Genomic DNA, 14,585 nt, shown 5'->3' on the forward strand with positions numbered 1-14,585 from the left:
TCTCTATCCCTGCCATTGGAGCAAACAACTTTGAGCTTAAGCCTCAATTAGTTTCTCTAATGCAACAGAATTGCAAGTTCCATGGACTTCCAATGGAAGATCCTCATCAGTTCTTAGCTGAATTCTTGCAAATCTGTGACACAGTCAAGACTAATGGGGTTAACCCTGAGGTCTATAGACTGATGCTATTCCCTTTTGCTGTAAGAGACAGAGCTAGAATATGGTTGGATTCTCAACCTAAAGAAAGCCTGGACTCTTGGGAAAAGCTAGTCAATGCCTTCTTGGCAAAGTTCTTTCCACCATAAAGATGGAGTAAGCTTAGAGTGGAAGTCCAAACCTTCAGACAGAAGGATGGAGAATCCCTCTATGAAGCTTGGGAAAGATACAAACAATTAATTAGAAGATGTCCTTCAGACATGCTTTCTGAATGGAGCATCATAGGTATTTTCTATGATGGTCTCTCTGAACTATCCAAGATGTCTTTGGATAGCTCTGCTGGAGGATCTCTTCATCTGAAGAAGACGCCTACTGAAGCTCAAGAACTGATTGAAATGGTTGCAAATAACCAATTCATGTACACTTCTGAAAGGAATCCTGTGAACAATGGGACTAGTCAGAAGAAAGGAGTTCTTGAAATTGACACTCTGAATGCCATTTTGGCTCAGAATAAAATATTGACTCAACAAGTCAATCTAATTTCTCAAAGTCTGTCTGGAATGCAAAATGCACCAAACAGTACTAAGGATGCTTCATCTGAGGAAGAAGCTTATGATCCTGAGAACCCTTCAATGGAAGAGGCAAATTACCTGGGAGAACCCTATGGTAACACCTATAATTCTTCATGGAGAAATCACCCAAATCTCTCATGGAAGAATCAAGAGAGACCTCAACAAGGTTTCAATAATAATGGTGGAAGAAACAGGTTTAACAATGGTAAACCTTTTCCATCATCTTCTCAGCAACAGACAGAGAGCTCTAAGCAGAATACCTCTGACTTAGCAACCATGGTCTCTGATCTAATCAAAACCACTCAAAGTTTCATGACTGAAACTAGATCCTCCATTAGGAATTTGGAAGGACAAGTGGGTCAGCTGAGCAAGAAAATTACTGAACTTCCCCCAAGCACTCTCCCAAGTAACACTGAAGAAAATCCAAAAGGAGAGTGCAAAGCCATAAATATGGCCGAATTCTGGGAGGAAGAAGAGGCAGTGAACGCCACTGAGGAAGGCCTCACTGGACGTCCACTGGCCTCCAATGAGTTCCCCAATGAGGAACCTTGGGAATCTGAGGCTCAAACTGAGACCATAGAGATTCCCTTGGACTTACTACTGCCTTTCATGAGCTCTGATGAGTATTCTTCCTCTGAAGAGGATGAGTATGTCACTGAGGAGTAAGTTGCTAAATACCTTGGAGCAATCATGAAGCTAAATGACAGGTTATTTGGAAATGAGACTTGGGAGGATGAACCCCCTTTGCTCACCAAAGAACTGGATAACTTGTCTAGGCAGCAATTGCCTCAAAAGAGGCAGGATCCTGGGAAGTTTTCTATACCTTGTACCATAGGCACCATGACCTTCAAGAAGGCCTTGTGTGACTTGGGGTCAAGTGTAAACCTCATGCCCCTCTCTGTAATGGAGAAATTAGGGATCTTTGAGGTGCAAGCTGCAAAAATCTCACTAGAGATGGCAGACAACTCAAGAAAACAAGCCTATGGACTTGTAGAGGATGTTCTGGTTAAGGTTAAAGACCATTACATTCCTACTGATTTCATAGTCCTAGAGACTGGGAAGTGCATGGATGAATCCATCATCCTTGGCAGACCCTTCCTAGCCACAGCAAAGGCTGTGATTGATGTTGATAGAGGAGAGTTGATCATTCAAGTGAATGAAGAATCCTTGGTGTTTAAGGCCCAAGGATATCCCTCTGTCATCATGGAGAAGAAGCATAAAGAGCTTCTCTCAAAACAGAGCCAAACAGAGCCCCCACAGTCAGACTCTAAGTTTGGTGTTGGGAGGCCACAATCAAACTCTAAGTTTGGTGTTGAACCCCCACATTCAAACTCTAAGTTTGGTGTTGGGAAGTTCCAACACGGTTCTGAGCATCTCTGAGGCTCCATGAGAGTCCTCTGTCAAGCTAATGACAGTAAAGAAGTGCTTGTTGGGAGGCAACCCAATGTTTTATAGTTAACTATTTTCTTTTGTTATTTTATCTTTTTTGTAGGTTGATGATCATAAGAAGTCACAAAAACAATGAAAAAAGCAAAAACAGAATGAAAAACAGGAAGAGAAACAGCACACCCTGGAGGAAGATGCTGCTGGCGTTTAAACGCCAGTCAGCCTAGCTGTTGGGTGTTTAACGCCCAGTCTGGCACCATTCTGGGCGTTTAACGCCAGAAAGGGGCACCAGACTGGCGTTAAACGCCAGTAAAGGGCAAAAACCTGGCGTTAAACGCCAGGAATGGGCACCAGCCTGGCGTTTAACGCCAGAAAGGCTCAAAACGTGGATTTTGATGCCATTTGGTGCAAGGATGCCTTTTCCTTGACACTACAGGATCTGTGGACCCCACAGGACCCTACCATCACTCTCTCTCTTCTTCCCCCATTCACCAATCACCTCAACACCTCTTTCCAAAAAACCCCTCACCTATCAAATCTCATCTTTCTCTTCACCACTCACATCCATCCTTCATAAAACCCCACCAACCTCACCCTTCAAATTCAAACCACTTTCCCTCCCAAACCCAACCTCAAATGGCCGAACCCTCATCCCCCTCTTTCCTATATAAACCCCTCTTTACCCCTTCATTTTCCCACTACCTAAACACCACTTCTCCCCCTCCTTGGCCGAATACACCACCATCTCCCTCTTCCTCATTTCTTCTTCTTCTACTCTCTTCTTTCTTCTTTTGCTCGAGGACGAGCAAACATTTTAAGTTTGGTGTGGTGAAAGCGTTGCTTTTTCGTTTTTCCATAACCATTTATGGCATCCAAGGCCGGAGAAACCTCTAGAAAGAGGAAAGGGAAGGCAAAGGCTTCCACCTCCGAGTCATGGGAGATGGATAGATTCCTCTCAAGGGTGCATCAAGACCACTTCTATGAAGTTGTGGCCTTGAAGAAAGTGATCCCCGAAGTTCCCTTTTCACTCAAAAAGGGTGAATATCCGGAGATCCGCCATGAGATCCGAAGAAGAGGTTGGGAAGTACTTACCAACCCCATTCAACAAGTCGGAATCTTGATGGTTCAAGAGTTCTATGCCAATGCATGGATCACCAAGAACCATGACCAAAGTGTGAACCCGGATCCAAAGAATTATCTTACTATGGTTCGGGGGAAATACTTGGATTTTAGTCCGGAAAGTGTGAGGGTGGCGTTCAACTTGCCTATGATGTAAGGAGATGAGCACCCTTACACTAGAAGGGTCAACTTTGATCAAAGGTTGGACCAAGTCCTCACAGTCATATGTGAAGAGGGCGCACAATGGAAGCAAGATTCAAGAGGAAAGCCGGTCCAATTGAGAAGGCATGACCTCAAACCCGTGGCTAGAGGATGGTTAGAGTTCATACAACGCTCAATCATTCCCACTAGCAACCGGTCCGAAGTTACCATAGACCGGGCTATCATGATCCATAGCATCATGATTGGAGAAGAAATAGAGGTTCATGAGGTTATGGCCCAAGAACTCTATAGGGTGGCGGACAAGACCTCTACCTTGGCAAGGTTAGCCTTTCCTCACCTCATTTGTCACCTCTGTTATTCAGTGGGAGTTGACATAGAGGGAGACATCACCGTTGATGAGGACAAGCCCATCACTAAGAAAAGGATGGAGTACACAAGAGATCCCACTCATCATGAGATCCCTGAGATTCCTCAAGGGATGCACTTTCCTCCACAAGACTATTGGGGGCAACTAAACACCTCCCTAGGAGAGTTGAGTTCCAATATGGGACAACTAAGGGTGGAGCACCAAGAACACTCCATTCTCCTCCATGAAATTAGAGAAGAACAAAGAATCATGAGAGAGGAGCAACAAAGGCAAGGAAGAGATATTGAGGAGCTCAAACACTCCATAGGACCTTCAAAAGCAAGGAAGAGCCGCCATCACTGAGGTGGACCCATTCCTTGATTTCCTTGTTCTTTATTCCTTTGTTTTTCGAATTTTGGTGCTTTATGTTATCCATGCTTGTGTCTTATGATCATTAGTGTCTTAGTGTCTATGCCTTAAAGTTATGAATGTCCTATGAATCCATCACCTTTCTTGAATAAAAATGTGCTTAATTGAAAAAGAAAGAATTGCATGAATTTTGAATTTTATAATAGTTTAATTATTTTGATGTGGTGGCAATATTTTTGTTCTCTGAATGTATGCTTAAACAGTGCATATGTATCTTGAATTTGTGGTTCATGAATGTTGGCTCTTGAAAGAATGATGAAAAAGGAGACATGTTATTGAGGATCTGAAAAATCAATAAAATGATTCTTGAAGCAAGAAAAAGCATTGCTATTCAAAAAAAAAAAAAAGAGAAAACGAAAAAAAAAATAATAATAAGAGTTGTGATCCAAGGAAAATAAGAGTGTGCTTAAGAACCCTGGACACCTCTAATTGGGGACTTCAGCAAAGCTAAGTCACAATCTGAAAAGGTTCACCCAATTATGTGTCTGTGGCATGTATGTATCCGGTGGTAATACTGGAAAGACAGAGTGCTTTGGGCCACAGCCAAGACTCAATAAATAGCTATGTTCAAGAATCATCATACTTTACTAGGAGAATCATTAACACTATCTGGATTCTAAGTTCCTAAAGAAGCCAACCATTCTGAATTTCAAAGGATAGATTGAGATGCCAAAACTGTTCAGAGGCAAAAAGTTAAAAGCCCCGCTCATCTAATTAATACTGATCTTCACAGATGTTTTTGGAATTCATTGCATATTCTCTTCCTTTTATCTTATTTGATTTTCAGTTACTTGGGGACAAGCAACAATTTAAGTTTGGTGTTGTGATGAGCGGATGATTTGTATACTTTTTGGCATTGTTTTTAGTATGTTTTTGATATGATCTAGTTAGTTTTTAGTATATTTCTATTAGTTTTTAGTTAAAATTCACTTTTCTGGACTTTACTATGAGTTTGTGTGTTTTTCTGTGATTTCAGGTATTTTCTGGCTGAAATTGAGGGACCTGAGCAAAAATCTGATCCAGAGACCAAAAAGGACTGCAGATGCTGTTGGATTCTGACCTCCCTGCACTCGAAGCAAATTTTCTGGAGCTACAGAAGCCCAATTGGCGCGCTCTCAACGGCGTTGGAAAGTAGACATCCTGGGCTTTCCAGCAATATATGATAGTCCATACTTTGCCCAAGATTTGATGGCCCAAACCGGCGTTCAAAGTCACCTCAAGAAATCCCAGCGTTAAACGCTGGAACTGGCACCCAAATGGGAGTTAAACGCCCAAACTGGCACCAAGGCTGGCGTTTAACTCCAAGAAGAGTCTCTACACGAAATTTGCTTCATTGCTCAGCCCAAGCACACACCAAGTGGGCCCGGAAGAGGATTTTTATGTCATTTACTCATTTCTGTACACCTTAGGCTACTAGTTTCTTATAAGTAAGACCTGTTGCTATTGTATTAGAAATCTTTGGATTATTTTTGATCCTTTGATCACTTTAGGGAGGCTGGCCTCACGGCCATGCCTAGACCTTGTTCTTATGTATTTTCAACGGTGGAGTTTCTACACACCATAGATTAAGGTGTGGAGCTCTGCTGTACCTCGAGTATTAATGCAATTACTATAGTTCTTCTATTCAATTCCGCTTGTTCTTTTACCAAGATATCACTTGTTCTTCAACTTGATGAAGGTGATGATTGACACTCATCATCATTCTCACCTATGAACAAGGTGACTGACAACCACTCTTGTTCTACAAGCATTTGAGGCTTAGTGAATATCTCTTGGATTCCGGATTGCACGATGCATGGTTGATCGCCTGACAACCGAGTGCTCACCTGACAAACGAGCCAGCCATTCCGTGAGATCAGAGTCTTCGTGGTATAGGAAAGAACTGATGGCAGCATTCAAGAGAATCCGGAAGGTCTAACCTTGTCTGTGGTATTCTGAGTAGGATTCAATGATTGAATGACTGTGACGTGCTTCAAACCTGTAACCTACTGGGCGTTAGTGACAGACGCAAAAGAGTTATTCTATTCCGGTAGGGGAGGGAACCAAACCGGTGATTGGCAGCACTGTGACAGAGTGTGTGCATTAGCTTTCACTGCGCGGATGGGAGGTAGCTGCTGACAACAGTGAAACCTTACACGAGCTTGCCATGGGAAGGAGTAAGAAAGGATTGGATGAAGACATTAGGAAAGCAGAGAGACGGAAGGGAAAGCATCTTCATACACTTGTCTGAAGCTCTTACACCAATGATATACATAAGTATCTCTATCTTTATCTTTATGTTATTTTCGTTCATCACCATATACATCTGAGTTTGCCTGACTAAGATTTACAAGATGACCATAGCTTGCTTCAATACTAACAATCTCCGTGGGATCGACCCTTACTCACGTAAGGTTTATTACTTGGACGACCCAGTGCACTTGCTGGTTAGTTGTGCGAAGTTGTGTAATGCCATGGTATTGAGCCACCAAGTTCTTGGAGCCATTACCGGGGATTATTTGAGTTGTGAAAAAAAAGTATTGTTCACAATTTCGCGCACCACCTTCATTAATCCAATTAGTGGAAAGCTAGGATTTATGGACTAGGATTGATATAACTCACTTGACTTTCCTTTATTAATTGATTTAAGGATGACTAAGTGGGATTAATCCTTGCAACTACCATACTTGTGGCTAGTGATAATGATGAAGACCCTTGACAACCAAACCTTGCCAAGACCATTTTGTTAATAAAGTTTTCTTACCATTTACTAGTCATATTTCTCATCCAAAACCCCAAAATAAACAAGTCCATAACCAATAACAAGAACACTACCCTGCAAGTCCTTTAAGAGACGACCCGAGGTTTAAATACTTCGGTTTATAGATTTTAGGGGTTTGTACTTATGACAAACAAATTTTTGTATGAGAGGATTATTGTTGGTTTAGAGACTATACTTCGACGAGATTTCATTTGTGAAATTCTAAACCGTCAAAAATCCAATCATCAATTACACAGAGGGGTTGGCAAAAGCTCACCAACCCAGAGACAAAGATAAATACAAACCTCATCAAAGAGTTCTATGCAAATACAGTCAGAGAAGACAGTACTAGGGCCCCCACCTTCAAAAGTTATGTAAGAGGAACAGAGGTGGACTTCAGCCCCAATGCTATAACAAGGACTCTTCAGCTAAAATCACCTCATTTTGATGAGTTTAGCTATCAAGTAAGAATAAGTAATGCTCCCAAGGAAGATGAACTTGAAAAAATTGTGAGTGATATGTGTGTTATTGGGTTTGATTGGGAAAGATACTTGGACAAGAGATCGAGGTTCATTAGGAGAGGATACCTTATCCTAGAAGCCAAGGGATGGTTTGAGCTAGTAAAGAGGTCTATCCTTCCAGCCGCAAATAATTCTGAGGTCAATATTGCTCGAGCCACCATGGTACATTTCCTAGTGAAGGGTGGAAGCATCAATGTGCATGAAATTATAGCTGAAGGGATCCAGGATTCAGCCGAGAAGAATGATCCAGGTGCTAGACTTTGGTACTCTCTAGTTGCAAATGGCAAATGGAGTTGCAAATGGAGTTGCAACAGGAGTGGCAGAAACAGCAAATGGAGTTGCAACAGGAGCATTACTCCCAGCTCACCCAAGCCATTAATCAAGTGTCCGAAAGGCAAGAAAGCCAGGACAAACGCCTGTAAGAACTCAACCAACGCTAGATAGCTCAGATGAAAGCCTTCAACGAATTCAGTGTGCTCAATGAAGGAAGACAACTACATCGAGAAGAATTTAGCATAAACACTCAGGCCAAGTTAACTTATATGACTGGGTATATGCATAACTTGCACCCTGACATCCCAAGTTATGAGGCAGTCCGCAAGGACTTAACAGAACAAGAAGAGGGGAAGGTGAAATAGCAAAAGAAAGAATTAAAGAAGAAGATGGAGGATGCTGGTTTCTGGAAAAAGCTAATAGGGAAGCGCAAAGGGAATGTGGACTCAAACAATCAAGGAGGATCCCAAGACAAAGGAACATGAGCATTCCAATAAGTGAAAGGTGGTGGAGTTCCTTTTTAGTTCTATTTTTTTCAAAGCATTAAATAAGAAAAATCATGTATGAAACAAAACATGCTTCCATAGTAGTTTAGGAATTTTTAATTATGCTTTAAAATGCTATTGCTTAGGTCCATGCTCACTAGTCTAGGTCCCTAGTTTTCATCTTCATCTTTCTTACTTGTATGCCTGTCCTTTAAGTTAATCAAAAAGAAAATATTATGATAAGAACAAGAGTGGAGTTATTTTGTGAAGTGAGTTCTGAATGTTTGTGGTAGGGTGATTAGTTAGCTAAGTTGGTTCACCAACAAGGAAAGAAGGCAACTATCTATCCTGAATCTTATGCTTGAAACACATCCTATGAGACTAACTAAATAATAAGATCCTAATAAGAAAAGAGAAAGAGCAATAAAAGTTAGAAAGAAAGGAAAAACAATAAGAAATAATGCTAGGCACCAAGGGTTTGAAGAGTGAGGCATGTGTCTGTGGTGTTCATGTGCAAGGGATATGCTTGGATGAATAAGCTCTTAAGGGTGCCTCATCACTTGGTAACTTGGATTAACTAATCCGGGATTATCAGCTGAAAGTCCACTATCAAGAGTGACCTTTGCTACAGAACACTTAGTAACACAAAGAGGTGCTGGACACCAAGGTCTCAAGAAAGAAAAATAACAAACCATGTGCCTGTTGTATGTATGTATGAGGGAAAGAGACTTGAGGGAGTAAGTCCTTAGGGGTGTCTTAACACCTAGCACCTTGAACCAACTGGTTCGGGAGTGTTGACTGAAAGCTTATCATAAAGAGTCGCCCTCTTATAGAGCACTTAGCCAAAAGAAGAATGCAATAAATCTTGAAAAAAAAAGGGGCAAGGATCAATAATTAAGAAGTCTCAAAGGATACAATCAAGTGAGTGACCAAGGACTTGATAAAGGCCTAAAACCTAGTAAAGGAATGAACCTAAGTTGCTATGCATGAAACCCCATAAACCTGGAATTTTACTTCTATATTGTCTTCTTGTTCTTTCATCCATTCTTCCTATGTTTCAGTACTTGCTTAGGGAGAAGCAAGCTTTAAGTTTGGTGTTGTGATGCCAGGGCATCTAGGCTAGTTTTACTTACCTTTTCTTTACTGTTTTAGGGTAGTTTCATGCATTTTCTTAGAGAATAAGGCAAGTTTTGGATGAAAATATACTCACACCTTGATTCAAGCAACTATTGTGAATTTTACATGATTTCATGAGAATTTTGCAAGAATTGAATGACAAATTGATGATGCATAATCTCATGACTTTGGCTAGAGCTTTGATGCACTTTATTTGCTTGATTTTAGGACAAAGGAAGCAAGGAAGAACCGCGTTAGTAGCCACGTTAACCTAGTTAACATGACCACTAACGTGGAATGGGAATGTGCTTGCAACGTTAATAAGAAAAGTGATAACCAATAACGCCTGCGAAGCCATCATAAGCCCACGTTAATTGCCACGTTAACTAGGTTAACGTGGTAGTTAACGTGGAGACAAAGAGAGCTCCAGCGTTAGTAGTAAACGTGAACACCACTAACGCTCCAAAATTTGGCAATGAGCCACGTTAAGAGTCACATTAACTTAGTTAACGTGAACTCTAACGTGGAAGAGAGGAACAATGCCAACGTTAGTGACACTCACCTTTGTCACTAATGTTGAATCAAACTAGCATTGCCCACGTTATTGGTCATGTTAAGACAACTAACGTGAAAGTTAACGTGAAGCTAAGATTGATGAGCCAACGTTAGTGACACTCACCTTTGTCACTAACGTTGGAGATGACATTCACTACCACGTTAGTGGCCACGTTAACTTAGTTAACGTGAGCTCTAACGTGGAGAGTAGGGGCACTTGGAGCGTTAGTGACAAAGGTAAGTGTCACTAACGCTCTCGAAGATGAGGCATACCCACGTTAAGAGCCATATTAGTTACACTAACGTGAACTCTAACGTAGGGACAAGGGCCACAAGGCAACGCTATTGGGAAATGTGAGTCCTAATAACACTTGCGAAGGTTCATAAAGCAACGTTAGTGGTCACGTTAGTGCCACTAACGTTGGAGTTAACGTGGGCTATATGGGGTTGGAACGTTAGTGAAAAAGGTGATTGCCACTAACGTTCTCGAACCCACAATTTCACTTAACGTTAACATTACTAACGCCCATGCCTAACTCACACTTTTCTGCAAGCTGAGCCCACTAAAGATTGTAACTGCTTCAAGTCAAGATCTAAGGCCCACATCCAGGACTTGGAGAACTCACTAGAAGATCAAGAAGAGTAGTATATATAGGAGTAGTTTTGAACTATAGAGAAGCTTGGCACTTTGGAGAACTACCCTCTGTATATTTACTTTTCTGCACTTTTAGCTAAGCATGTATTATTTTCTGCCATTTTCCATTTTTAGAGCTATGAACAACTAAACCCCTTTCATTGGGTTAGGGAGCTCTATTGTAATTTGGTGGATCAATTATAGTTTTCATTCTTCTTCTTCTTTCTTCTCTTTTGATTTACTAGAAAGCTTTCGATCTTAATTCAATTGGTTAGTTGTCTTGGAAAAGAAACTCTCCATAATTGGATCTCCTCTGAACCTTGGAAAAGGGATGGGGAGATCATGCTAGAAATGATTTCTCATGTTGGACCAAATTGGAGGTATGGGCGGATATAGTGACATGTAATCCTCCCAACACTTTGATTTGGAAATACATGTGGTATAATCCGTGACCATACTTCATCTCTTTCCATGAGCAATTAAATCAAGGAATTGGGCAATTGTTCAAGATTAGAGAGATTGGGTTGCCAAGGAATTGGAACCCAATCACCTAAGATTGCCAATGAGATCAATAGATGCTTTGATTGAGGAAGAGATGAAAATGAATTTGATCTGGAGAATACAACATCTCCTGAGCCCAATGAATTCCCCATTTCTGATCTTACCCATTCTCTTTACTTTCTGCCATTTATTTCTATGCTCATTTCCCCAATTTCCCATATAAGATTCAGCACTTTATTTTCTGCTATTTACTTTCCCGGCATTTAATTTTCTACAATTCTCAAACTACATTCTGTTTAGCTCAACTAGCATACTCTTCCAACTAAAGTTGCTTGACCAATCAATCCCTGTGGGATTCGACCTCACTCTATTGTGAGTTTTTGCTTGACGATAATTCGGTATACTTGCCGAAGGGAAATTTGTTGAGAGACAAGTTTTCGTGCATTATTTAACACCAGAAAAGGGCACTAAGCTGGCGTTAAACGCCAGAAAGGGAAGAAAAGCTGGCGTTAAATGCCAGAAAGGGAAGAAAAGCTGGCGTTTAACGCTAGGAATGGGCAGTAACCTAGCGTTTAACACCAGGATTAGCACTCAGAGGGCGTTTACATGCCAGAATGGTGCAAGAATGAGAAAACTTTGACAACTCAGGCTTTGTGGACCCCACAGGATCCCCACCTACCTCAACTCACTCTCTCACTTCTTCACACATTCCAATAACACCCTTCCCTAAAGACCCCTCACCAATCACCTCCGTTTCTTTTCCCCAATACCCTTCTCCAATAACCTCCATCCACTTTTCCCCAAACACCCCACCTACCCCACCATTCAAAATTCAAAAACTTTCCCTTCCAAACTCAACCCCCACATATGGACACCCTTCTCTCCACTTCTATATAAACCCTTCATCCCTCCTTCATTTTCACACATCATAAACACTTCTTTCCCCCCTTGGTCGGACCATTCTTCAACCTCATTCTCCTCTATTTCTTCTTTTTCTCCGTCCTTCTTTCTTTCTTTGCTCGAGGACGAGCAAACCTTTTAAGTTTTGTGTGGTAAAAGCATTGCTTTTTGTTTTTCCATAACTATTTATGACACTTAAGGCCGGAGAAACCTCTAGAAAGAGGAAAGGGAAGGCAAAACTTCTACCTCTGAGTCATAGAAGATGGAGAGATTTATCTCAAAGGTCCATCAAGACTACTTCTATGAAGTTGTCGCCAAGAAAAAGGTGATCCCTGAGGTCCCTTTCATGCTCAAAAGGAATAAGTATCTCGAGATCCGACATGAGATTCGAAGAAGAGGTTAGGAAGTTCTCACCAACCCCATTCAACAAGTCAGAATCTTAATGGTTCAAGAGTTCTATGCTAATGCATGGATCACTAAGAACCATGATCAAAGTGTGAACCCGAACCCAAAGAATTGGCTTACCGTGGTTCGGGGGAAATACTTAGATTTCAGTCCGAAAAATGTAAGGTTGGCATTCAACTTGCCAATGATGCAAGGAGATGCACGCCCCTACACTAGAAGGGTCAACTTTGATCAAAGGTTGGACCAAGTTCTCATGGACATATGTGTGGAAGGAGCTAGTGAAAAAGAGACTCCAAAGGCAAGCCGGTTCAATTGATAAGGCATGAACTTAAATCTATGGCTTGAGGATGGTTGGAATTCATCTAACGCTCCATCATTCCTACTAGCAACCGATCCGAAGTTACTATAGATCGGGCTATCATGATCTATAGCATCATGATTGGAGAGGAAGTAGAAGTTTATGAGGTCTCTACAAGGTGGCTGACAAGACCTCTACTTTGGCAAGGTTAGCCTTCCCTCATCTCATTTGTCACCTATGCAGTTTAGCTAGAAATGTCATAGAGGAAGACATCCTCATTGAAGAGGACAAGCCCATCACTAAAAAGAGGATGGATCAAACAAGAGAGCCCACTCATGGACCTCAACAAGAGCATGAAGAAGTCCCTCATCAAGAAATCCCTGAGATGCCTCAAGGGATACATTTTTCTCCACACAACTATTGGGAGCAACTCAACACCTCTTTGGGAGATTTGAGTTCCAATATGGAGCAACTAAGGATGGAGCACCAACAGCACTCCATTATGAACAAAGAGAAATGTTATTGATAATCTAAAAAATCATGAAACTGATTCTTGAAGCAAGAAAAAGCAGTGAAAAAGAAGAAGTGGCGAAAAAAAAAGAGAAGAAAGAAAAAGCAAGTAGCCCTTTAAACCAAAAGGCAAGGTAAAAAGGATCCAAGGTTTTGAGCATTAATGGATAGGAGGGCCCACAGGAATAAAATTCTGGCCTAAGCGGCTAAATCAAGCTATCCCTAACCTTGTGCTTGTCTCATGAAGGTCCAAGTGAAAAGCTTGAGACTGAATGGTTAAAGTCATGATCCAAAGCAGAAAGAGTGTGCTTAAGAACTCTGGACACCTCTAACTGGGGACTTTATCAAAGCTGAGTCACAATCTGAAAAGGTTCACCCAGTTATGTGTCTGTGGCATTTATGTATCCGGTGGTAATACTGGAAAACAAAGTGCTTAGGGTCACGGCCAAGACTCATAAAGTAGCTGTGTTCAAGAATCAACATATTGAACTAGGAGAATCAATAACACTATCTAAATTCTGAGTTCCTATAGATGCCAATCATTTTGAATTTCAAAGGATAAAGTGGGATGCCAAAACTGTTCAGAAGCAAAAAGCTACTAGTCCCGCTCATCTAATTGGGACTAAGTTTCATTGATATTGTGAGATTCATTGTATATTCTCTTCTTTTTATTCTATTTTGTTTTCAGTTGCTTGGGGACAAGCAACAATTTAAGTTTGGTGTTGTGATGAGCGGATAATTTATACGCTTTTTGGCATTATTTTTAGGTAGTTTTTAGTATGATTTAGTTAGTTTTTAGTATATAATTATTAGTTTTTATGCAAAATTCACATTTCTGGACTTTACAATGAGTTTGTGTGTTTTTCTATAATTTTAGGTATTTTCTGGCTGAAATTGAAGGACCGGGCAAAAATCTGATTCAAAGGCTTAAAAAGGACTGCAGATGCTGTTGGATTCTGACCTCCCTACACTCGAAATGGATTTTCTGGAGCTACAAAAGTCCAATTGGCCCGATCTTAATTGCGTTGGAAAGTAGACATCTTGTGCTTTCCAGCAATGTATAATAGTCTATACTTTGTCTGAGATTTGATGGCCCAAACTGGCGTTCCATGTCAGCATAAAAATTCTGGCGTAAAACGCCCAAACTGGCACCAGAATTGGAGTTAAACGCCCAAACTGGCACCAGAGCTGGCGTTTAACTCCAAGAGAAGCCTATTGATGAGCGGATAATTTGTATGCTTTTTGGCATTGTTTTTAGTATGTTTTCAGTATCTTTTAGTTAGTTTTTAGTATATTTTTATTAGTTTTTAATTAAAATTTACTTTTCTGGACTTTACTATGAGTTTGTGTGTTTTTCTGTGATTTCAGGTATTTTCTGACTGAAATTGAGGGTCCTGAGCAAAAATCTGATCCAGAGACTGAAAAGGACTGCAGATGCTGTTGGATTCTGACCTCCCTGCACTCAAAGTGGATTTTC

At 41.0% G+C, this 14,585-nt stretch overlaps 1 non-coding gene across 1 annotated transcript; it reads right to left on the bottom strand.

Annotated features, from left to right (window-relative positions):
- Positions 1 to 314: 314 nt before the first annotated feature.
- On the bottom strand, positions 315 to 422 carry LOC130938557 (small nucleolar RNA R71). Its single transcript, XR_009069719.1, has one exon. It is a non-coding gene; the product is annotated as a small nucleolar RNA R71 (small nucleolar RNA).
- Positions 423 to 14,585: the final 14,163 nt, after the last annotated feature.

Source organism: Arachis stenosperma, chromosome 6 (assembly GCF_014773155.1).
Source record: "Arachis stenosperma cultivar V10309 chromosome 6, arast.V10309.gnm1.PFL2, whole genome shotgun sequence".
NCBI classification, from domain to species: domain Eukaryota; kingdom Viridiplantae; phylum Streptophyta; class Magnoliopsida; order Fabales; family Fabaceae; genus Arachis; species Arachis stenosperma.